The sequence below is a fragment of the Cervus canadensis genome, chromosome 6, assembly GCF_019320065.1.
Source record: "Cervus canadensis isolate Bull #8, Minnesota chromosome 6, ASM1932006v1, whole genome shotgun sequence".
NCBI lineage: Eukaryota > Metazoa > Chordata > Mammalia > Artiodactyla > Cervidae > Cervus > Cervus canadensis.
The window spans coordinates 81,162,006-81,187,893 of record NC_057391.1 but is presented as its reverse complement, the minus strand read 5'-3'; the positions used below and the strand labels follow the sequence as shown (position 1 = coordinate 81,187,893).

Genomic DNA, 25,888 nt, shown 5'->3' with positions numbered 1-25,888 from the left:
GGCGAATTCTTTACTACTGAGCCACCAGGGAAGCCTTAAGCTACAATAAATGTTGCTTATTACTGTTATCACAATTAGTATTGTTACTCCTAAGTAATCCTTCCTCCTGATTTTTCCCTCTGACTGTCAGTGGTGTCAACACTCTCCCCGTCCCCTAGCCTAAGGTTACCTGTTGTTTCTGTCTCTCCAAACCTTTTCTCCCCTTCGTTAGACACCAAAGCTCAACTGGTTTTCCTATAAAGAGCACATTCTGTCTCCATCTCCCTGGCTACAGTGATTGGTTCAGAGAATGGGCATGTGACCCAAGCCAGCCAGTAGGTATCCTTCTGGGATTTTCTTACCAAAGCTATGAAAGAAATGGTCCCTCTCTGCTGAGATTACCTGATTCTGGAGCTCCAGCAACTACTGATACCATCATGTGGAGAAATCTCGTCTGAAGAATAAGCCAAGCAGAGAAAGACTATGTTGAAGCAAGCTATTCTTAAAGCCAGAAGTAACCCAGACTTGCTAGGCACACAAATGAAGGTAAGCTCTCTTTTTTATAAGCTGATTGAGTTGAGTTTCTATCACGCAAAAGTGGAAGACTTCTGACAAACTCAAGACTCAAAACTAAAAAAAAAAAAAAAAGACTCAAAACTTAGGTGATATGTTCTATTTGTCCTTTTTCTTTTTCCAATTCCAATATTTGATCTATTAGAGCTTGTAAACAGAGTCCTTTCTGCTACATGGTTCTGCTACTGTCCTGGCCAGACTCTCTTTGTGTCACACCTGGAGGCAGTCTGGTGGGAAAAGCTGAAGGATTAGAGTTAGAAAGAGCTGGGGTGAATCCTGGCTGCATTATTTACTCACCATTCATGTGATCTTAGGTTTATCTGGACCTCAGCATTTTCCTCTGTAAAGTGGGACAAATCCATACCATCCATGGCTGTTGTATGAAATGTTGTTTTTGTTCATTTGCTAAAAGTCAAGTCCAACCCTTTGCAACCCCATGGACTGCAGCACACCAGGCTTCCCTGTCCTTCACCGTCTCCTGGAATCTGCTCAAGTTGAAGTCTATTGAGTCGGTGATGCTATCTAACCATCTCATCCTCTGTTGCCCTTTTCTCCTCCTGCCCTCAATCTTTCCCAGCATCAGGGTCTTTTCCAAAGAGTTATCTCTTTGCATCTAGTGACCAAAGTATTGGAGCTTCAGCTTCAGCATCAGTCCTTCCAATGAATATTCAGGGTTTATTTCTTTTAGGATTGACTGGTTTGATCTCCTTTCAGTCCAAGGGACTCTCTAGAGTCATCTCAGGGCCTGGCTAGATAAGAGACAGCTATTAAAGCCATAACAATAAAATGGCCATAGCCCAGTCTGAGAAAATGGGGCCCAGGCAGCTATGGATGCTTGGGAGCCACTGGAGCAGAACAAGAGATGATGGAGCTGCTGGAGGAATGACACTTGGGCAGGGATAATCTCTCAGCATCAAGGAGAGGGTCCTGAGTGATGAAGTCCCCAAGCAGCCCATCAGAGGCGAGTGCCTGAAGAGGCCAGCCCAGGTGAGGTCGGGGTTGGAATAAAGGGCTGGTCCTCAGGAATAAGAAGAGTCCTCTCCCAGGAGATATTGCGGGTGGGGGTCAGTGCTTAGAAACTTAGTACATTTATGACCTGCTATGCATGTATTTGTAGGCTCTCTGCAAAATACCAAATTTGGAGTCTACCCTTTCCTTTTCTTGACCACTGTTCTGCCTTATTGTTCCTGAAGGAAAAGAATAAGGACTCAGAGTCTGGGGTCTGGAGCCCCCACCTCTTTTGCAGCTGATGAGCTCTGTGACCCTAGGAAAGCAGTCTCCCCTCTCTGGGTCTTGGTTCCTTCACCTGTTGAGGGGGGTGGGATGGGGGAGCGGCAGATGTTCTCCAAGGTCCCTTCCAAATTGGAGTCCAGGCCATCCTCAAGCCCTAAGGGGTTAATCAGGGTGGGCCCCACCTCCACTAAGAGACCACACCAAGGGCTTTTGTTTTCAAAGAATCCGAGGTAGGGCTTGGGGAGGAAGGAGTGTTCCCAATTTCCATAGCTGATTAATCCAAGAGAAATGACGAGGTGGGCACTGCAGGTCGGCAGCCCTGGGGACATTCTCCCCACTGGACAGGGCCGCCTCTGTGACAGCTCCGCACGGAGAAAGGTGAACCAAAAGCTAGGGGGTGACCGTCCCTGTTTAACAGCTCTCCATTTATTTACCAAAAAAATATTGTTCCATCATAAAAATTCCCAAAATAGTTCCTTCTCTGGCCAGACTGACTGGCGGGCGCCCAGCTTGGGAGCCCAGCCTTGCTGGAGACACGCTCTCAGGGAGGCAAAATTAGCCCGGGAAGTCGGGGGCTTCAGTCTGAGGACCACCAGCCCCACACATCCTGTGAGGGGCGCGGCCGGAGGGTTTGAGCTGCGGAGTCGTCTCTCTGGGGGGCGGTGGTGAGGGGGCCCTCTGGGCAGTGACAGGATTTTCCAAGGCTCAGCAAGTTTATTTTTAGCTCAGAAGGGTTTCCTCTGCTCTAAGGGGACTGGGGGGTGGGTTTCATCTGCTGAAGGGGCGACAGATGCTTTGCTCTCTGCTGGAATGCTCTCTCCCACACTCGAATTCAGGCACCTTCTCCTCCCACAGTTCTTAACTTAAAACAGCTCTGCAGAGAGCCCTTTTCTGAGATCCCTCCCCTGAAAATGACCCCGATGAGGATCTCAGCTATTCAGCTCAAAAGACTCTTCCTTTCCCTTTTGGAGAACGTGTCACAGTCCGTGCTTAACGTATTTCCGAAGGTCCGTGCTTAGTCTTTCCCATAGGCTGTAAGGTTCTTGGGCAGAGAACCCAGTACCTTGCACATAGTAGGTACTCAGTAAGTATCCTTCCCATTTATTGTTGTTGTTCAGTCGTTCAGTCGTGTCCAACTCTTTGCAACCCCATGGACTGCAGCATGCCAGGTTTCCCTGTCCTTCACCATCTCCCGGAGCTTGCTCAAACTCATGTCCATTGAGTCAGTGATGCCATCCAACCATCTCCTCCTCTGTCATCCCCTTCTCCTCCTGCTTCAATCTTTCCTAGCATCAGGGTCTTTTCGAATGAGTCAGCTCTTCGCATCAGGTGGCCAAAGTATTAGAGCTTCAGCTTCAGCATCAGTCATTCCAATGAATATTCAGAATTAATTTCCTTCAGGATTGATTGATTGGATCTCCTTGTAGTCCAAGGGACTCTCAAGAGTCTTCTCCAACACCACAGTTCAAAAGCATCAATTCTTCTGTGCTCAGCCTTCTTTATGGTCCAACTCTCACATCCATACATGACTACTGGAAAAACCATAGTTTTGACTATATGGACCTTTGCTGGCATTTATAATGACTTAATAACTTGCTTGAGACTTAGAAAAGCCAAATAAATTGTCCAAGGTCATGTAGCTCACAAGTGCCAGAAGTAGGATTTGAACCCAGGTCTGTCTGATTCCCAAACCCAGGTCTTAACTCCGCTCTCCTGATCCACATGATCTGCAGGGCGGGACAAATTGCTGAATGAGAGGGCAGGAAACAGCCGTGATTGTGTCTTCTCTGTCACCTTCTTCCTGCACCCATGATGGGGAGGAAAGAGGGCATACAGGTGGCCCCCAAGAAGACTCAGTACTTAATCCCGGTGCCTCACATATAACAGGTGATCAGTAAGTAGGTGTTGGGTGAATGTTCCCTCTGCCAGGGACCCCAGACATCTCCCAGAAGCATACAGGTCTTGCAGGGACTGTCTGTATTTGTGGGTGAGAGAGTGAGGGAGAGGGACCTATAAAAATGAATCCCTCCAACTGGTCTTTCCTCCTGCCCACCACCCCACCCTAACCAGAGCAGGACCCCAAACAGGAACACGATCCATAGATGAGAGCCGTCCTTACTAACAGGATGCTGTGGCTGCCAAGAGATTCCAGGCTGAGTTTCCAAGCAAAGGTGAGCAAGCCCCTCGTGGCTCCCTCAAAGGCCCCACTTTTAGACCTACCCCCTTACAAACACTCCATACCATACATAAAGCTTCCTTAATTTCGTGTGAAGTGGGAACAAATTCACCTCAGAATTTAATAAATTCAGTTCAACTAATTAATCAATTCACCTTAGAATAAAATGCCAATTTTATTGAGCTAGAATAAATATAATGCATATACAGTGAGTGTATTTATAATGAATATAAAGAATATAATGGCTTGCTTTGCAAACCGAGCATTAAGACAAGCACTCCCTGCCCCCCTCAAAAAAAAAGACAAGCCCCACACCACCTCCTGGGAGGAGAGAGAGACAGAGAAAGAGCAATCGGAAGAGTGAAAGATGTTTCCTGAGGCCATTCCACTCGGTGAGTAGAGACTCCACAGAATGAAGAACGAGATGGCAGATACTCCCACTGCAGCTGGTTTTGGCTCCCACAATGCTTAGCACCTTTTTGGCACCTTGAGTGGATTCTGATAAAGGAAGATGTGTATCTTTTCATATATCTTGAGCCCTAAATTCAAGGTAACTACTTCGTGATATACAAAGTCACATATATCCCATTTTAGTAGGGAAGTTATCTTTAAGGGGTAATTTTACAGGACACGGTCTTTTTCTTTACCTACTGACTTTAGAACCTGACTTTTACTTAGCATCCAACAATACTGTCATTAACATTCACTGTGAGGAAATCAGACCATAGATCCAAACAAGAAAAAAAACAATCTCCTGGAATCTTACCACTTTGAGGTAACCACTGTGTGTTTCTGAGGGGCTTTTTCTCAAGGCAAGTATCTACAAATGCGTAGTTATTATATCCATATTTTCTAAAGGGAATACTGGAAAGAAGTTGGCCTTTTGAAATCTACAGGTTGTGATTTTTTTCAAAGTCTTTTCTTTAAGAATACAATGGGCTCGATTCTTTCCTTTTCAAGCTCCTCTTTATACTCTGGGCCAATTTTCCGCACTGTTACTATTTGTACCAGAAAACTCCTTGGCATCCTCAGTTCTAAGCAGGTGAGAGTCAGAATCACTCCCAGTGGAAAAGAGGCCAAAAGAACCAGGATGAATCTTTTCCTTCTTCCCGATTTGGCCTCCGGTTAGTCCTGTAGGGAAGCTGGCCCAAGAAGACTGAATCACGTCCATAAATCACACCTGTACTCCGTCTCTCCTGCCCCTTGAGACTGAGCCGTCATCACCGAGTACAGAGGATGCCACGTGCCACTGGGTCCATGCGCCGTCATCACCACAGTACAGAGGATGCCACGTGCCACTGGGTCCATGCGCCGTCATCACCAGAGTACAGAGGATGCCACGTGCCACTGGGTCCATGCGCCATCATCACCACAGTACAGAGGATGCCACGTGCCACTGGGTCCATGCGCCGTCATCACCGAGTACAGAGGATGCCACGTGCCACTGGGTCCATGCGCCGTCATCACCACAGTACAGAGGATGCCACGTGCCACTGGGTCCATGCGCCGTCATCACCACAGTACAGAGGATGCCACGTGCCACTGGGTCCATGCGCCGTCATCACCGAGTACAGAGGATGCCACGTGCCACTGGGTCCATGCGCCATCATCACCACAGTACAGAGGATGCCACGTGCCACTGGGTCCATGCGCCGTCATCACCGAGTACAGAGGATGCCACGTGCCACTGGGTCCATGCGCCGTCATCACCACAGTACAGAGGATGCCACGTACCACTGGGTCCATGCGCCATCATCACCAGAGTACAGAGGATGCCACGTGCCACTGGGTCCATGCGCCATCATCAGCACAGTACAGAGGATGCCATGTGCCACTGGGTCCATGCGCCATCATTACCACAGTACAGAGGATGCCACGTGCCACTGGGTCCAGATGGTACCCACTACTTGTGCCATCTGGAAGCAGGTAGGCTCATCATCATTTCCTCCCGAGACCAGATGACACAGAGAGAAATGGAAGGAACACTTAGACTGAGAGAGAGATTTCAGAAATAAACACCCTCCCTTTACCCCCATTCAAACCATTTCTAGCCTCAGTTTGTTTCTTTGCCCAGTCAAGAAGGAAGGGATGATTTTGGCAGCGCTGAGGATGGGAGAAGAGCAGTGTGTGTGCAGCACCCCCAGTCTCCTGGCCTCTCCCCCTGCACTTCATTCTCCTTTCCGACCTGCCCTGCCACCCAGGACACCTCCCACCATGGCAGCCTCAGCAAGCTCCCACTGAAACAAAGACATCCATCAGGTGGGCATGTCCCTGCCTCGGGGTGAGAAAGCCCAAGCTATGCATATCTGGATGGACAGCGCCAGATGAGTTGCCCCAGGGGCATTTTGATGGCTCTATTACTTTTCAGTCTGAAGTTCCAACAGGGACAGGTATCTTATCACTGCTGCCATGTTTCAGGACCCGTTATACAAGGACTACCAGTTGGGGTTCTGTGAAGTCTTCAAGTACAACCAAAAGGCTGCAGAGACCCATGGAAGGCATCCCTGTAAACAGAACACAGATATGGTGAGCAACCAGCACTTCCGTTTGGATCAAAGCAGGAATATATTCTCATGGGCACAGAGGAGTACCCCTTGAGTTGGCCTTCCAACTGCTTCTTTGGGCCCCAAGATCCATACGACTGTAGTGAGGGAGCAAAGATTATGGCGGGGATATCATACAGGTTCACCACCAGGCGTCAAGATTTTGAGGATGGAGTGCCAAGATCGTGGCTGCTCATGGCAATTCCAGATAAAACCCTGTGAAGGAATGGACGTGGGACATCTGTGGGTGGATCATTTCATCTTGCACCATGTATATGAAGACTTTGGAATGACAGCAACCTTTGATCCTAAAGCCCATTCCTGGGACCTGGAATGGAGCCGGGTGCCACACCAACTTCAGCACCAAGGCCATGAGAGAGAATGATCTGAAGCACCTTGAGGAGGCCATTGGGAAACTGAGCCAGCGGTACATGCAGCTGAGCCTACGATCCCAAGGGGGACCTCAACAATGCCTGGCGCCTAACTGGACTCCACGAAACCTCCAACATCAATGACTTTTCAGCCAGCATGACCAACCGTGGCTCTTGCACCCCCATTCCCAGGATTGTAGACAGAAAAAGGGTTACTGTAAAGACGTCTGCCAATCGTGACCCTTTTTCAATGATGAAAGCCCTCATCTGCACGTCTTCACTTTTTTTTAAAACCTGGATGAATACTTTTAAATATATATATTAATTTATTTATTTGTCTGTGCCAGACCTTAATTGTGGCTTGCAGGATCTTTCTTGTGGCATGTGAGACCTAGTTCCCTGATCAGGGATTGAACCTGGGCCCCCCAGCACTGGGAGCATGGAGTCTTAGCCACTGGACCACCAGAGAAGTCCCTGCACGTATCTTCTCAGTGAAACTGGCAGTGGGCTCACCCAGTACAGAAACTAAGTGGACTGACTTGCAGCCATCAAACCCCTCCTAATTCTACACCCCACTTCTACTCTTACCCCTCTCTCCATTGTCCTGATAGCTGTGACTTAAAGGATGGGGTACCAAGGTCTGTCTTAATCCCCCCCCCCAAAAAAAAGAGAGAAAGAGAATTTGGAGAGCAACAGAGTTCAATGTCAGATGCTAACTAGTGGGAAAAAATATGTTCGATACACTGCGTATTTTGTAATGGCCTGGTTTCATTTCGCTTTGCTTTCTTCAGTATTTGGTGGTTGCAAATCTAGTCCAAGATTGGCTGTGGATTTGAAAAATCAGTGGTTTTGATTAAGTATTTGGACTTTGATCTTTGAATGGAATTAACCTTAAAAAGAAAACAGTGCTGCTTAGATGAAAGAAATCACCAGCCTCCTGTTCTCCTGAGCGGAGCGTCAAGTTACTTCTATACCATGGCCAAGTGACTACTAAGGAATTTGATAATTACCTTTCCAGTTAGAATAGCACATATTCACTGCTCAGATTCAAGAATTTGTTTAAAAATGCAACTATAAATAGTGCAGGTACTTCCAGTTTCTAACATCAGTCTTGCAAATTTCCTGTCCTTATGAATAGCCTGTTGTTCAAGCCACCCAACCACAGTCAGCAAATGGACTCGCACGAGCTAGCACCCCTTCACCACCTTTGTGTTTATTTAACCACCTTGCTCTCAGGATAATTTAAGATGACTTTTAAATATTACATGCAATATAATGAAAGCAAAACAGTGGGTATATAAGAAAAAAATTTAAGGGAAAGAAACAGAAGATGAAGATGCTAAGGGTGAATTTTCAGTTTTGCAGGTTGTGAAGGTCTGTACGCTGGCTCAAGACTGCTTCATATTTAAATATAAACAGAAAGCAGGGAGACATGGTCAGTTATATGATCTATAACATCCATAGAATAAAAGCAGGTGTTTAGGAGAAAAACAACTATTTCTAGAACAAAGACCCACCAAAAATGTCTTCCATTGATCCTCATAAAGAAAACAGCATTCTTACCATAGATATGACAAGGAATTCCATAAATCTTTCTCTTAAAACATTTTTGTGTAGGCTGATGACTTCTTAAGAAATCTGAGTTTATTAAAAATCATTTCTGGAGACCAAAAGCACATGGTTCAGATCCACAGCCTGTGTTGTTCAAGGAGAGATTTTAAGAACTGGGAGAACACATAGACTGTGAAAACCAGACCATCCTCATCAAGTTTTATTTCTTTAAACCAAGCATTTGTAAGCATTGTAAGCACAATGAGTTTACGGATCCTTTCCTTCTAACCAGCACTTGTGATGATAGTTAAACATCACTCTATTTGCTTTAACTTGAGCCACGTCAGGAGTAGGGTCAATGTCCCTGGTGGGAAGCGACCACACCTCATCCTTGTCATCCTTTGTCTTCTCTTACAGGGAAGACTTACAATGTCAAATTCTCTCCTTTGCCCCATTTACCATCCATTCAAGGTCTAGTTGGGCCATTCTCAGAACAACTTTCTCATGCAGTACTGCTTTAGACAAGTAGAGGTCATGATCCTCTCTTTTGTCCCAGATCCCACATCTTCTCTTTGGGGTGTTCTCCAGTCCCTCTTGGGGCTTCCCTGGTGGCTCAGACAGTAAAGAATCCACCTGCAATGTGGGACACTCAAGTTCAATCCCTGGGTTGGGAAGATCCCCTGGCAGAGGGCATGGCAACTCACTCCAGTATTCTTGCCTGGAGAATCCCCATGGCCAGAGGAGCCTGGCGGGTTACAGTCCATGGCATCACAAAGAGTCGGATACAACTAAGCGACTAAGCACAAGATCAGTCCCTCTGCCCACCCTATCTTCTCACGCCCCAAACATATGGGTTGATCAGATATCCTGAGGGGTTCCAGAATTCATGTCTCTGGAGCTGTCCTGGAGTTTTGGCTGGGTCCAGGTTGGGGAGGACATCAGTGAATGTAGATCACCCCTGCTGGCTAGCAGGGTAGGTTTTTCATGGGACTGGGCTTCCAGAACGGTGCTCTCATGGTAATTCAGGGTGACTCACTCACATCAGACACAGGGAGAGTTCAGGGCTCTGGGCTATCAGGCATCACCACTGACCATTACGTTGGAGCCATGTCGGTAGGCTATACATCACCTTTCCCTTGCTCCTTCCACCTCACCCCACCTCCCTCACCAAAATAAGTGCCAGGGGACCCGCACACAGTGGGATGTCACTGCTCACATAGCAAGGCAGTTTATTTGTCCGCTCTCTTCCAACTCCTACCTAGTGATCTCAAGAGGAACAATGTTTCCCCTCTTTTTCTCTTCACTTTATTCCATTTGTCAGCAAAAGCCCAAAACCCATGTCTAATCATCTTAAACAGTGTAGCTAATAATGCTTTGGGGCTTCCTTGGTGGCTCAGTGGTAAAGAATCTGCCTGCCGATGCAGGAGACTCAGATTCCTGGGTGGGGAAAATCCCCTGGAGAAGGAAATGGCAACCCACTACAGTATTCTTACCTGGGAAATCCCATGAACAGAGGAGCCTGGCAGTCTACAGTTCGTGGGACCGCAGAGAGTCAGACACTACTCAGCAACTCAATAGCAACAACAATAATGCCTTACAGAAAGAAGAGAAAGCCATAGGTATAAAAGTCAAATTAAACATACTCAAAAACCAGGACCATCATCAACACCCCAACACCCCAAACCCTTAGGATATCTAAACGTCCCACCTATAATTCTCACAAAGTCTACCTATACTTCTAGTAAAATTGTTCACCCTTACCACCAACATTCATGATAATTAAAAATGAATTCTTATTTGGTTTTATAGTTCTTCTATTTAAAAGCATGGACGGTGAAAAAGTAGTGTTTCATACTTGCATTAATTCCAAATGGGCAGGATTTCAAATATATATGAAGTTAAACAAGTTTCAAGGATTAACTAAACCACATAGCCATATATAATATTGTTTTTATAAGAAAATGTACTCCCAGTTCCCATAACCACTTTATAATTGAACTTCTGGTATAGAAAGTCAGGTACTTCCTATTCAGCATCACCCACATGTACCAAAAGCATGAATCAGGATCACTGACCACCACTAGCAATGAATCATGCCTGAGCATATGAAGAAGGACAGATTATTCCAGAAATGGTCACTTCTAGAAGTGATGAGTTGTTCCAGAAATTTATTTGCGATATCAGTGCGACAAAAACCATTGCAACAAAAATCCCTTGATAGTGTGCACACACATGTGCACACATCCACACAGGTATACATATATATATACATACACATATACACAGGTATACACCTGTATACACAGGTATACACATACATCCGCACAAAGACTTCCGAGGGTTGGGTCAGGTGTGAAAACACTGACTGTGACCACAGGTTCAGGTTTGTTACATTAAGACTTGTACTTGGGAGCTTGGGCTTGCCCTGTCTCCCTTGGCAAGTGACCCAGACATTGAAATGAGTTGTATTCTTTTCTTTGCAGACTCCTGGGAATATTTAAACCTCTTACCAAAAAAAAATGTTGCTCATACTTTTGCTCATGAAAATGTAGACTATATGAAATTAAATTACTATTGATGGGTTTAGGATAAAATGGAGGGTAAAAAAGCAGTAAACTAAAAGGCAGGCATCCTCAGTTCCAGACCAGCTCTTCTACTGACCAGGTGACCTTGGGGAAGTTATCTCGCGTGTCTGAACCTCAGGCTGCTACGCTGTGACAGGGCAGGGTCAGACCAGAGTCACATCAAAGAGTCCTTCTGTGCTGAATGTCCGTGACTTCCCCCCTTGACCAGTCCCAGGTCACTTCAGACTGTCATTGCATCCACACAGGCCCTGGAGCACCAGTGCCAAAGCTGGGACCTCTGAGAGGTCCTAGGTAAGAACTGAATCCCACTGTTACTCAGACGAACGTTTGCACACTCTTGCCTACCCCCCTCTCTCTCCAGACATTTGGTGGCCTCCTGTGTACACAAACTCACAGAACTCCGTGCTGCCGAGTATAAACAGAGCGCTGTGCATACCCTGAAACTATGAGGGAACAGCTGATGGTATCATAACAAAAGGCAGAAAACTCGGCAAGCGGGTCCAAACCACACAGCAAATTCACGGCATGATGCTCACCCACCGCGGGAGGAGCTGGGGGTGTTCTCACCTGCCAGCGCTGACCCCTGCAGGCCCAGAGACAGCAAGTGTGAGGCCAGGGTGAGGAGGAATCCTTCCTCTGGCTTCCTCCAACCTCCTGGAGCCATGGGCGCTGGGCAGACCCTGGGAATGTTCGCCGGCTGCAGTCTTGGCTGCACAACAGTCAAAATAGCCCCTCCTAAATCCTGATGTTTCTAGCCCAGAAATGCAGCCTCCGGGATTAAAGGGGAAGAGAGGAGAGCTGGGTGAGGTGCGTGCCTGGCAGGGATCCTCTGGAGGGTTGAGTTACATTGTTATCATGCTAACGCGTTATGGATGCGTTTCTGCCAAAGGCATCTAGAGGCTAAACCAGGGTAGCTAAGAACCCAGAACTAGGCCTGCGTTGTGGGCTGAATGAATGGTTCTGCCACTGGATTGGAAGACCCGAGAAGGCTGGGGTTTTGTCCATCTTGCCCACTGTTGTGGGTCTGACTTCGCATCTAGGTAGTCTTCAATAAGCATTTGTTGTGCACTTGTCAATGAACCAAAAGGCAGGTAGCCTTTGAATGAGAGGAAGCTTATTGAAAATGAACAGTGAATGGGGGATCAGGCCAGAGGAAAGGCGACCACAGCCAAAATGTGGAAAAGGGGGCCACTCTGCAGGCAGGGCAGTGCTCTAGCCTTTCCAGAACCATGAACACGTACCCCAGAAGTCTTGTGAGCCACCCTAGGCTGCTGTTTGCCTTCCAAGCTTTTGGTGTTTTTTGTTTTTTGTTTCGTTTTTTTTAATTATTTATTTGGCTGTGCCAGGTCTTGGTTGCGGCATGTAGTATCTTTCCAGCTTCATTATGGCACGTGAGATCTTTAGTTGGGGCAGGTGAGTCTGCTTCCCTGACCCCAGGATCGAACCCAGGCCCCCTGCATTGGGAGCTCAGAGTCTTAGCCACTGGACCACCAGGGAAGTCCTGACTCCCAAGCTTTAAATACATTACATATGGAGCGGAGGCTATTAGCTCTGGGGGTATGACATGGAGAAATTTGCTGTTTGTCTCAAGAGGCCCACTGGGCCATCCGTGGGGTAATGCTGACCAGGCCAAAGCCCTCATTCCTGCTGATCCAAGGCGGTGGGGGTTAGCAATAAGAGCAGAGGAGAAAGGAGGCCGAGATAGCCTCTTTTTTCCCCCACTCCAAGCCCGCTCCCCACCCCCACTGTCTTGAGATGGTCCTCCCCAGGGTCAACAGGCAGCAAAGTCCCTCCAGCTCTGACTTGGATAGCTAGCTCTTTCCTCTTTGCTTTGTTGCTAATTTCTGAAAAGAAGTTTCTGGGAGGTGTGATTGCCCTATACCCCGAAGACTTTCACACCGAGGAAGGCGTGAAGGTGCTGGCATCAGGCGCTGCCATTAAGAGCAGCCAGGGTGGAAGCCCCAAACACCCGGCCTTGTGAATTTCACTGTCTGTGAAGTCTGGTTGACCTGTCTTGAGGGTTCCTGACACCCAGGTCCCCGTAGAAGAACAGAAGCAGGGGTGGTGTAGGGGGCCCGGAGCTACTTCTTTATCTGCTGACATTGGTTCAAGGGCCCAGTGTGGGCAAACCCATAGGCTTTTGAGGATTCTATGAGATAATGCACGGGCAGAACGAGGCACAGTGCCAGGGAAACAGGCATGCCTTCAACAAATATTTATTAATAGCTTCTCTGTGCCAAATACTGTTCTAGGCTCTAGGAAGATAACTCTGAACAAATAAAATCCTGTTCCTCTGGAGCTTCCATTCCACTACTTGTTAGTTGCTCAGTCCTGTCCAACTCTCTGTGACCCCATGGACTGCATCCCACCAGGCTCCTCTATCCATGGAATTCTCCAGGCAAGAATACTGGAGTGTGTAGCCAATCCCTTCTCCAAGGGATCTTCCTGACACAGGGATTGAACCTGGGTCTCCTGCATTGCAGGCAGATTCTTTATCATGTGAGCCACTAGGGAAGCTCATTCCATAGAGGGAGGCAGCTAATACGTTAACAGTATATCATGTGCCATGACAAAAACAAAGTAAGGTGAGCGGGTGGGAGGCTTCCATCCAGACTGGAGTGCCCCCGGGTAAGGAGGCCACAGAACAAGAGCCTCCAGCACTCCCAGAGGTGATGGGGCTGAGTCTAGAATAGGATGTTCACTGATGTGGGGCTGTGCCTGAATGCAGAGTAGGGGGTGGCAGGGAGGGGAGCAGGAGGGAGGCTATTATTAACCATCCATCTACCTTAAAGAGAGTTTGATGTTGTCTGAATGAACTTTCCAGAAGCCCCTCCCTCACCTTCTGCAAAGGAGTTATTGTCCTGAAGCGCTGCCTGTTAAAGACTGTCTCCAGCGCTTAAAACCAGCATCAAGTCCCCTTCAGGTTGGAGGAGAGGAGGGCTGGTGTTCCTGCCCCAACAGCCAGGGTCACCCAGATGCTGCCTCAGTTTCCCCAGGATGATAAGCCTTTGGGAGTCTTAAAAACCCAACCATTCAGATCAAGTTCTTAGTCTCATGCGTACTGCCATGTGTCCCTGAGTGGGAAAGTTACGTGGCCTCCGTGAGCCTCAGTTTCCTCCTCTGCCATGGGGAAATTAGTCATGGCATCTACCTTGCGGTAGCCATGAGGCTGATAAAATGTGACAATCTGGGAAAGCACTTAGCACAGAGCCTGGTACACACAGTGGCCTCAGAAATGTTTGCTACAGATCCCAGGCTGCATCCCTTATCAGACTTATCCCTTATCCCTTAGCAGACTCGACCTTTTCACCTCTCTGGTGCCGAGGTGACTGCACGCCTACCCAAGGACCTGAGAACCAAAGGCCACTAATAGTACATTCCTGTACTAGAGGACCAGGAATTGGGGAGCCTAACAGACACCTTCAGCCTTCTGGAAGAGCACTGACTCTGGGGAAACACCTGCTGTGTTTACCACCTAGCTTCTATTCAGGCTATTTTCAGGAATGGTACCTTGATTCCCCTGGAGAAACTGCTCCCCCACTCTCAGTGACAGCATCTCAGAGGGAGGCCTCTCCTGGCTCCAGAGTGGAGCACAGGGTCTGGGTTCTCAACCCACCCGCATGCTCCATCCTCTTCACCACGGCCACTGGACCAAGGGCACGTGGGAACCCATATAAACCAATGAGCATCAGACCTGGACTTGTGGGGAGGGAGTGGTTCTCTCTTTCCTGCTGAATTGGACCTCAGAAGATGTGAATTAGCGCCCCTACAGTTTCTTCCTCCTTAAAATTGGCACACTTCTACTACTTATACATTTTAAATATCATTTAAATATAAATGTGGCATTTATACACTAATTCCATCAGCAATTGGTTGAGGACTGCTCAACCAGGGGATATTAATTCCCTGGCACTCTGGCCTGTCTTGAAAGTGTACAAGTGGTTTCTGGTGGTCAGAGAAAAGCTACAGCTAAAGAGATGCAGGTGTTAACAAATGGAAATTGAGCCAGCATCCACTGAAATGGGTAAGGACCAAGGAAATAAGGATGAGGAACCCACAGCATCTGCTGTAGGTGAACATCCTTCCAGTGGTTGGGGTGGAGGGGGATTTGCCCTCTCATGCCATGGCCTAGATCTGGTCAGTGAGAGACCCCAGCTTCCCTTGGTCAAGTTTATAGTTCTAGTAGGGATGGGGAGGGATTGCTCATGACCTGGGCTGAGCCAGTCGACAAACCTCAGCCCTGAGAATTCTGCTAGAAATATTGGGCAAGAGATTTCTAAACTGAGATGATGGAAGCCTGGGGTTGCCAGGGACCACCAAAAGGAGAAAGCCTGCTGGAAAATGAAAGCAATACAGACAAACCCAGAGCTGAGGAACAGAGTCCTGATGAGATCGTCTAAATATTTGGATCTAGCCGTGTCTCAAACTCATGCCCTTGGACTTTTTAATTAGATGGAACAATACATTCCCTTTTATTCCCGAGTAAGTTAATTCGTGTTGTATTTCTATCACTTAAAGCTAAAAATAGCCCTGACTAATGCATGGAGCAATCAAGATTCTCTAAAACATGGCCCAATTCAAGTATCTATTGTTACCTTCTGCTGTTCTTCTACTCACATCCTTCACTGCCTCCAGACTTGTAACTGACTGGATCTCCATTTTTTAACTTTTTGGCCACAGCATGAGGCATGCAGGATCTTAGTTCCCCTGTCTGGGATCAAACCCAAGCCCCCTGCAGCGGAAGCTCAGAATCCTAACCAGTGGACAGTCAAAGAAATCCCTAGATTTCCTTCATATACATATACCCCACCCCCTCTGAGCATCACTCACCTCACTTCCATCCTCCAAGACTGCCTATTTAAACCCTAGCCATTGTTCTAGGACCAGCTCCACTCCCATCTCTTCCAAAAAGCCGTACTGACCAGCCCAAGCTACAGCTCTGCCTCATTCAGGTAGTGGTTTTCATAACGTGGCTATTTCCGTAACAATGGTGCGAGTGCGTTTTCCTGGCTCCCCATCAAGACTAGAAGCCTTGTGTGTAACTGTGTCTTTCACAATGCCCAGAATGGACTAGTCCTGCATTATGCAAAACAAAACCCAGGTTGACTCAAATCTCTTTTTGAAAGTGTCTTAAAACTAAATAAATGGTGATGACAGTTTGGGTTGGTCGTATGAAGAGCCCAGAAGGCAAGTACTTCTTACTTCTCTGTTTTGCCTGAGACCAACAGACCAGAATGCTGCCGAAGGAGGCCCACCAGGGAATCTGTCCCTTCACCCACACAGCAGGGCTCAACCATTTCCTGAGCACCCCAAGCTACAGCTCACAGACCCCTGGTAGCGGATATCTGCCTTTTCTGACTTCTCAAAAGGCTTCTCATGATATAGCCACATTTAAGGATATTCATGTTGAGTGTGTGTGTAAGTGTGTAGACATTTCTCACCTTCCTGGGTATAGATATGTGGCTTAGATTTTGTCACTTAGATGCACCTGCAAGAGACTTTGGTTTGGAAGTCAGCTGAGGACACAGGAGGAGTGCAGGCGTATATTTTGGGGGCCCACATGGTGGCAGGTTTCTGGAAGTGGAGGCTCATGGCCACACCCTGCCTGCAGCAGAGACAAGCCTGGTTCTGTGGCTGGCAGTGGCAACTGCTCTCTGCCAACCCAACCCTGCAAGCTGTAATCCAGGAGCTGTTCCCAGAGGCTCAGCTGAGAACCTGGTCCTCCAGCCCTTCTGACAATTCCACCGGCTTCCCGATGTCCTCAGATAAACTCCTTCCTGCTTAAACCAGCTAGAGTGAACTCTGTGTTCTGCAACTGTGCACTCTGATGGGCGAGGCCCAGTGACTTTCCCACTTTCCAGGCAATAATCGGAGTTACGTGACCTCTCCTGGATGATGGCCAGCCCCAATTCTTCTAGAGGTCAAAAAGCCCTGGAGCTGTTGGAATTATCTACTATTCTGCTCTTGGAGGGAGGAGGCAGGTTGACCAGCAAGACCAGGTGGCCTTGGGGAAAATCTGCTTGGATTCTGTATGTTTATCCTGGTTTGATTGGAGATTATTTCTTTTACCCCAAAGGTGACTTTTAGTTGACTGGAAGCTTTCACTAAATAAACATAAAGTCACTTTTGCCTCTCTCAAAGATTTTTATAGCACCAGAAATTCAAGATTTAAAAAAATAAAAGCAAAAACCCAAATCTTTCCCCCAGTGTGAGGCTGCGTCTGAATCTACAGACCAAGTTCCTCTAGCTCGGGTTCCTCTTGCTGGCTTCTGACTCAGCTCATTTTCCCCTTCTGGGGCCTCTGGAAGACCTTTTTCAGCTCCCTCACCCTTGCTCTTACACAGCTGCCTAAATCATAGTTTCCCCTGGAGCGCCTGGTGACTTCCCAATTAACTTGACCATGTGTCTGCGAGGTTTGGGGATCTGGAGCTGAGGTTAGGGTTGGGGGTCAACCTTCATAAATGCCTTTTCTCCTCTGTCTGACCCTGAATTTTAAGGCAACCCTTTCCTCACTCTGCTTCCCACTCTCTACTCCAGCCAGCTCCAGACCAGACCAAGAACTCCCCAGTGAGGAAGTTTAGCCTCCTGCTCAAAATTTATGGTCTCCTTGAAGGGTACCGCAGGGAACAAGAATGCCGGTTTATGGGGAGTACCCAATTCTTCTACTGCAGAAACACAAGCACACTGACTTTATTTCCATGTGGTCACCACAGATCCTGCACAGGAATTCTCCCCTGTTGTCCTTCTAGTGTTCATTCATCAAACACTTATTTTATCCCCTAGAGAAATACTCTGGACTAAAACCCCATAAGAGGATAGGTTCCGAATGGCTTGCCAGGGTCTGTCAGAGAGGCTTTTGTGGACAAGTCCTGGCCAACAGCTTAAAGAGAAACGAGGTCCCCAGAGGCCCTTGACTGTCTGATCATGTGACCCTCTTGGCTTGGTGACAAGGACATCCTGTTCCTCTTGGAGTGATGGCTCTACTGGGGAAGTGACTGTGTCATATCTGGGACAGGAAAAAAGCTATTTCAAGTCTTGAAGTAATCACTCACTCAGTTTGTGCAGCCTTTTCAGGAACTGCCTGGACAGTGGAGAAAGACCAAACTTGAGGGAGGGGAACTAGAAGCTGATGTTGCCACAGCCCATGAGGACCACCCGAGAGGGAGGAGAGGGGCAGGAGACTGGCATGGCACTCCTCCGCTGTGACACGTTTCTGCACAGCCATGAAACAACGACAGGTGGGTATCAATACACATGACCCCCAGGCCAAGATGCAGAGGCCTCTCTACACTTCCAGGTAGACAAGGAAGAATGGGAACATCCTTATCTTCACAGCATCCTTGTGGTCCAAAAGAACAGTGCGGGACTTCCCTGGTGGTCCAGTGGTATAGAATCTGTCTGCCAATGCAGGGGACATGGGTTCGATCCCTGGTCCAGGGAGATTTCACATGCCACAGGGCAACTAAGCCCAAGCATCACAACTACTGAGGCCACCCTCTAGAGCCTGCGCTCCTCAATAAGAGAAGCCACCACAGTGAGAAGCCTGTACACCACAACTAGGGAGTGGCCTTTGTTCAGCAACAAAAACTCAGGGCAGCCAAAAATAAATTAGTTTATTTTTTTAAAGTACATTGAACAACAGGATAGTACCTGAGGACTGTAAAGGTTCTTCCATGGCTGGCAGGGTCTCCCATGTGCAATGAGAGAGTTAAGGAGCCTTATTCGTATATTTCCTTCAGGAATTCTGGGAGTCAGACCCAAAACTTATTTCCTTATCAGTATGGTAGTAAGAGTTACATTCAGAAAACTCACGGATGCACACATAGTGACCAGTCAGTGATTTGACCACCAAATTCCAAGGGGGAAAGGCCATATTCCTAAAGATATTATCTCTGTTTTCAGCATAATGCATCACCTGGGCCTTCTTGGCACATTATAAGTGTTCGTATACTTATTGGAGGAATGGTTTTATGTTCATGTGTAGAATTTTTATGTCATTTGACATTCTCATTTTCCTTGAGAGCAGAGTGTATGCAGCTGTTTGAGTATCAGAATGGTAAAGACTGAGTCTGGATTTTTATTTCTTAACAAGGAATTAGTCAATCACTTTAATTTTTTTATTTGCCTAATAAATAAAAAGAAAAGGCAATGAAAGGCAGAAAGGTGATTTACTACAAGTCTGTAGAGCTCTGGGTTTACCTCCAGGAAGCCCTGGCCTTACCCAAGTAGTCTCTCCATTATCATGCAAAAATCAAAGAAAAATAACATTGCTCCCAGAAATTTCAGGGCAGCTGCTGTTTTGAACTTTAGATTGGAGATGGCAGATATTTGGCATGCTTGCCACTGCTTTGTATTCTGTGCCCATGACAGACATCACTAATCAATTATTATAATGCTATACCATAGACCTTCAGAGTCTTTCTCGCACTGTATCCCGGGCTGCCACTACCAATCAACTGGAATTCACACAGAAAAAAGAAATCAGCTTGTCAGCTTTGCTCTAGCCCATGACAGGATGTGGTACTCTATTATCCCAAAGCAATCTGGAAATCTCACAAGGCTCTTTATAATAACAATAAACACAGAAATTACAGAAGTACAGATATGAAAGGGACCATAGAGATCATCTGGCTTAATTCAAATACAAGATGAGCCTGGAGCATCTTTTTTATTTATTTGTTATTTTATTTTTTGCTGCACTGGGTCTTTGTTGCTTCACACAGTCTAGCTCTAGTTGATGTGCATGGGGCTTCTCAATGCTGTGGCTTCTCTTGTTGTAGCATGGGGTCCAGATCACACAGGCTTCAGCAGTTGCTGCTTGTGGGCTCTAGAAAGCAGGCTCGGTATAGCCTGCTAGTTATAGCACACAGGCTTAGTTGCCCCCAGGCATGTGGGATCTTCCTGGACTAGGAATGGAACCTGTGCCCCTGCAGTGGCAGATGGATTCTTAACCACTGCACCACCAGGGAAGTCCCAGCCTGGAGCTTCTTATATTGCAAGTGGGGTCCCTGACGTCCAGAGAGGTTGAGCCACTTACCCAATGTCAGAGCATTAGTGAATGCCACTAACATTTCCTCATGTCTATACAGTGTGTTAGAGATAACAAAGTACTTTTACCCGAAGCATCTCATATGATCCTTCATTCATTCAATAAATACTCATTGAATTCTTGTTGTGCTCCATGTACTGTGTTGGAGAATAGGAAAACAGCAATCAGTAAAGAAAAAGGTTTGATTCCTTCCTTCCAGTTAGGTAGGGAGCCTTAAAATAACCCCATGACCTGGGCAGGACAGACACTACTCTCCTCAGCATTTTAGGTAGAAGGGGGATGACAATTAAGAGAGGAGATGACACTAATTAAAAATGGTAGCTCTGGAATGTACAAGATCCCTCAAGTGGGCACTTTTGGATGCAGTCACTACTGTGTGACCGGTAGGGACCAAATTTCCAGACCCTCTAGTCATTTGTTAACCAACTCTCCCCCCATTTCAGGATGCACAACGTATGAAGGAATCTTCCTGGATCTACCTCTCTATTCAGGAAACAGTGGTGAATTCTCTCAACTCTGTATAAATAATTTCACAGGGCTTCTTTCTGCAGACCTCTTCTCACAAAGTGGTGAGAACAGCACAGACATGGGAATTAGAGCCCCGACTCCTGTCCCCATCATGTCTCACACCAGTGAGTTCATCTTGAGCAAGTCACATCATCCCTCTGGGCCTCAGTTTCCCCATCTGGCAGGGAATTAGTTAGAGCCATGAGATCTCTAAGCTTCCTTTCCCCTGATACCTGATAGCTCTGCTAGACCAACGAAGAGACAAGCTGTTCAGTCATACTTCTCCTTCTACTAGACATGCCATGTAACAGCTGTCTTTGCAGCCCAGGCCCATCTTGCAAAAGCAGCTCCACAGAAAGTATAGCAAAGCCTGAAGAACCAAGTTCTAATCATGAATCCGACTGATCACATGACCAGAGAAACCAATGCAAACTCCACATGTCATGGCTTCTTCTTCCCTTATACAACAGTAATGATGTAATCAAAGATAAAGCCAGATGTGGAAACACTTTGAAAATATTAAGATGGGATCAAGAAGGGAAAAAAAAAGAGCTGACCTCAACAACTTTGGGAAATGATGCATTGATTGGAGTCCATAAGGTTAAACACACAAAAAAAAAAAAAAAAAACCAACCAGTACAAAGACAGAATTCTAGTCAAAATTTTGTTTTTCATAGGGATATGGATTAGCCATTCTGAAACTACATGTATAATAGAGTTAATCAAACAAGTATTTAATTTACAGACAATGGGAGCCAGGTTCCTTACTGTCAGAGAAAGAAGTGATGATGAAGAGAGAGGGAATGCTAGAATGAATCTTGCAGTGCTGGATCAGAGTGGAGATATCAGTATGAATTCATTTTTACTTAAGTATGCATGCAGATAGATACAGAAATAAATACAGATACGAACATATGCATAGGTAAGTATGAATGCATATATATACATATATATGGGTATGTATACTTATAGACACAGAAATAAATGAAGATATGTGTATATGCACAGGTAAGTGTATGTATGTATTTCCTAACTCTGTCCACCAAGAAGGTACAGAAGCAAATGACACCCCTGTAGCAAAAAGCACACCAGGAGTTCAGAATTTGGTTTCTAAATACCATTCTAAATAAAAGTAACCATGGTGCTTCAGAGGAAGAACTGATTTGGGCTGGAGCAGGGAAAATACATAGTAAGCCTGAAGCATCATATAGTACCAGAAAGTAAAGAAATGGGGGAAAAAATGGGGAACATGTGAAAGGGCACAAGAGTCACACTTAAGGTTCTCAATGGCTAAAACTGCAATGGTTTGAGAAAGTATTGGGTTATCATTCAAAGAATAAAATAAATATCCATGAGTCCATGCCATGAATAAATAAGTTATGGAAAAGAGACAAATCTTCTTTATAGAATTCCAAAATATACATGTGGATTCTCCCTCCTCAAGGGAATGGAGCTTCATTCCCTTCCCTTTGAATGTGGGCTGGACATGGTGATTCACTTCCATTAAGTAGAATCTAGAAAGGAAAAAAATAGTCACTTTACAGTGGAGAAAACTTAAGAATAAGTCACCTTATCCATATGATCAAGGGTAGCCTCACCACTGATTAGTCATATTGGTGTCATGTACCTCCTGATATGGTGTGAAAAGCAAGGGTACTTCACCTCTGTGGTGTTCTTCTAGAAAATCCACAACCCTGGTCTAATCATGAGAAAACCTCAGACAAACCCAAACCGAGGCACATTCAGTAAAACACCTGAAAGTGTCAAGGTCATGAAAAATAAAAAAACATAGGAGATATGTGCACAGACCAGAAGAGACTTGACAACTAAATGTAATATGGTATCTTGGAACAGAAAAAAAAAAAAAAACAAGACATTAGTAGGAAAACTGGGGAAATCCAAAGATAATCTGTAGTTTAGTTAATGGCATTATACTGTTGTTAATTTCTTAGTAAAGCAACCCAGGGAAACGCTATCTGTAAGGAAGGATCATTACATCTGCATTTAGAGGTAAGGCTAAAATTCTAGACCACTAACCAACCACAGGGTGTACATCACAGAGACCAGAGACCAGATATGCCACGGTTTGAAAAAAGGTTTCAACCTTTTTGGGTGAGAATTGAGAGCAGTCAGGATGGAAGGTAGAAAGCTGTATGGGGCCTTCCCAGCCTTCACTCATGTCTCAGTGAGATGAACAGGCCTCCATAGGAAGTCACTTCTGTTCTACCACTTAGTTCTTACCTCTAGGCAAAGTCATTCTCTGGAAGCTGTTTCTCTGAAAGGGACCTGGTTTGTGATCAGAATCCATTGTCAGGGAGAAAAAGTTCCTTCTCCCACGCAAATGCCAGGCAGGGGTTGGTGCCAAACGGTCACAGGACCCTCATTTTCTGCAACAGTGATTGCTTTGTGTACAGGGGGCAAGATGCCAGGGCAACTGCTGGGGAAACTACCGGCTCCACTGCAGGGCCCCTAGCTTTGGGGGAATTTCAGACTAAGATGGGTGGAAGAAAGAGAACTTCACCACGTGGTCCCCACCATCTTCCGGGAGTCATTGATGGGGAAATAGCGGAGAGACACTGTTCATTCCTGTTCCACACATGCAACAGCAACCCTGGTGACAGCAGAGCAGAGACCTTCCAGAGGGGACAGCATTTAAAATGAAGCATCCTCTAGAATGAAGTGCCAGACTAGCCAAGCTTTTCAAAGAGGGGGGTTAATTCCTTTAAGTGTTTAACTTTGGTCATTTGGGTTTGATGGAGACCTTTTCAAAACTTGTTACTTGCTCCCCCACCTTATTAAACAGAGTTGGAGAACATAACCTTTCCTGGGTGGTTGCAGGTCATTATGGGGAACAGCAGTTACGCCAAGTGCTTTGACATAGAAGAGCATTCAGCATTCGGGACATTTGCTGAATGGGTGGTGATCTCAGCAATGGCCCTGAAATTCGCTTTCTTGAAAGAATCCCTGACATCAGCTTGTTTTTCCTTCAGAGAAGTGCAAGGCATGTTCCCTGTTCTTCACAAAGGCAAAACAGAAAGCTGGCCCCAGAAGCTCTGTGACCTTGACCAAGTGATGTCATCTCTTAGTGGCTCAGATTCCTTATCTGTAAAATCAGGAATAATGTTATGAAATGAGATAATGCATGTTCAGAACATACACGAGATACATTAGAAAAATGCTTAGCAGAACAGTTCCCAGCACCCAAGAAGAACTCAGTGTGTTGATTATTACTATTGGCAGAGGAAGACAAGTCCCTGGATCAGATTGATTCAGTCTACTGCCTTTTGCTACATGTTCACCAGCATCACCCAGAAGCCACACTGTTGTTGACTTCATCTCCTGGACCTCATGTGGCCACCGGCCGAGCTGTGCAGATTCTGATCCACGCAGCTCTCCTCCAGCCTGTACTTTATCCAGTGAGAAAGGGCAGAAGGAGATTTCCCTGCGTCAGCCGCTTCAAGTACCAAGGCCTCTCGCAGTCCATCCCAGATGTACCAGAAGGAAGCACTCTGCAAAAGTGTGCTCTGGGTGGTGTCTACCGCCAACCGGCCGTTGAGGAATCCCCGTCTCTGTGCTCCTGGGGGAACTTCCACCGGGTTTGGAAGACGAGGACCTAGCTGAGAGAATTGCAAAGCATCGCCCTTTCCCCCAGGGAGCTCGAGGAAGGCACACTCTGGCCTCGAAATTCCCCTCTCTCCCAATGGCATCACCCGCAGCGTCTCCAGCTGGGAGGAGGTTGGAGGAGACCGCACCCGCCGCAGCCGCGCCCAGGGCCACCCCCAGTCCCGCGTCCGCACTGGCGGTGGGGATTTAGCGGGGGAGATTCAGAATACTCTAAGGGCGGACTCACCCAAACCCGAGGCTCTCTTGTTTACCCAGGTCACCCTCCCCACACCCCCGCTAAGCTCCTGCCCTCCTAGAAGGGGCGCTCAAAGTCAAAACCAAAGAGGCCGCTCTCCACCCTCTGCCCCGCGTGGGAGCAGGCTTTCAACCGCATCCCCCGCCTCCTGGGCCCCGGGCCCAACAAGCCTGGGGAGACTGCTGCCTCGCGGCCCCCCTCCGAGAAGAGGATCCGCCCCTTCGTTTGTGCAGCCTTCCTTCTCCCAGCTTTGGCGGATGCCATCCTGCAGACAGCACCTCCTCGGCTCTGCCAAGGCTCTGGTGCCAGGCCCCCATCCCCCACCCTGGGCGCTGGTGGAGCCCTGCTGCCAAACACACAGAGCCCTCTCCCCTTATAGAGACATTCATACCTGCCCCGAACCTCCCTCCAGTGACAGAGTAACTCACTAAAGGGATGAACAAGAGACCAAAGAGGTCTGGGGAGTCCCTCCTGGAAGCTGGAGGGGCAGAGGCAGCACCCCACGCCTGGCATGCTGTGGGTGTTCAGTCACTATCTAGTTTTGCTCTCCCCTTCCTCTTTTTCTTTCTCAATATCAGACCCTCTCTCTCCTCCCACCCCCTCCTGCTCCATCCCTTCTTCTCCCAGTTTCTCTCCTTTGACGGATGCCTCCTGCCTGCCAAGGACACTGGTAGGACTGAGGGGGCTTCCCTCACCCCTCAGAGCATCTTCTGGCCCCACAGGTTGCTGACCTCTGAACCCGCCTCCTACTGGTAACCCTGACATTTCCCTAAATTCACTCTGACTCCTTCTCCCCAAGAGAAGTGCACACCCACACCTCCAATCCTGGCTTATCCAGTGTGCTCTGGTTGAAGGAATCAGATTTATACCAACCTGAACATCCCAAAGTGCTCCTGAAGCACATTTGTGCATAGTCATAGGATTTTCCAGCTTTACCAAAACCTCTCCAAAGCTTGTTAAATGCTACCTTATAAAGTTTTAATTTTGTTTTGTTTATAAAGTTTCATTTTATGATAATGATATTGCAGTTATATTTTTAAGTCCTTATCCGAGATGTATTCGTTTAAGTATTTACAGATGAAATGATGTGACTGTAGAGGAGTAATCAGATCAGAGAATAACCTTGGGTTGATGTTTCCTGGGATTAGGTAATGGGTATGTGATGGTTCATCACACTCTCCACAGTCTTTCTCCATAGTAGAAAATTTACAACAATACTCCAGTAGTCAGAAAAGAGGGCTTCCCTGGTAGCTAAGTAAAGAATCTCTCTGCCAATATAGGAGACATGGATTTAATCATTGGGTCAGAAAGATCCCCTGGAGAAGGAAATAGCAACCCACTTCAGTATGCTTGCCTGGAGAATCCCATGGACAGAGGAGTTCAGCAGGCTACATTCTATGGGGTTGCAAAGAGTCAGACACAACTTAGCAACTAAACAACAATAAATCAAAAGAGAAAGAAA

At 46.9% G+C, this 25,888-nt stretch overlaps 1 pseudogene; it reads left to right on the top strand.

Annotated features, from left to right (window-relative positions):
• The first annotated feature begins 6,175 nt into the window (after positions 1-6,175).
• Positions 6,176-25,163, top strand: LOC122444320 (annotated as a pseudogene).
• The last annotated feature ends 725 nt before the right edge of the window (positions 25,164-25,888 follow it).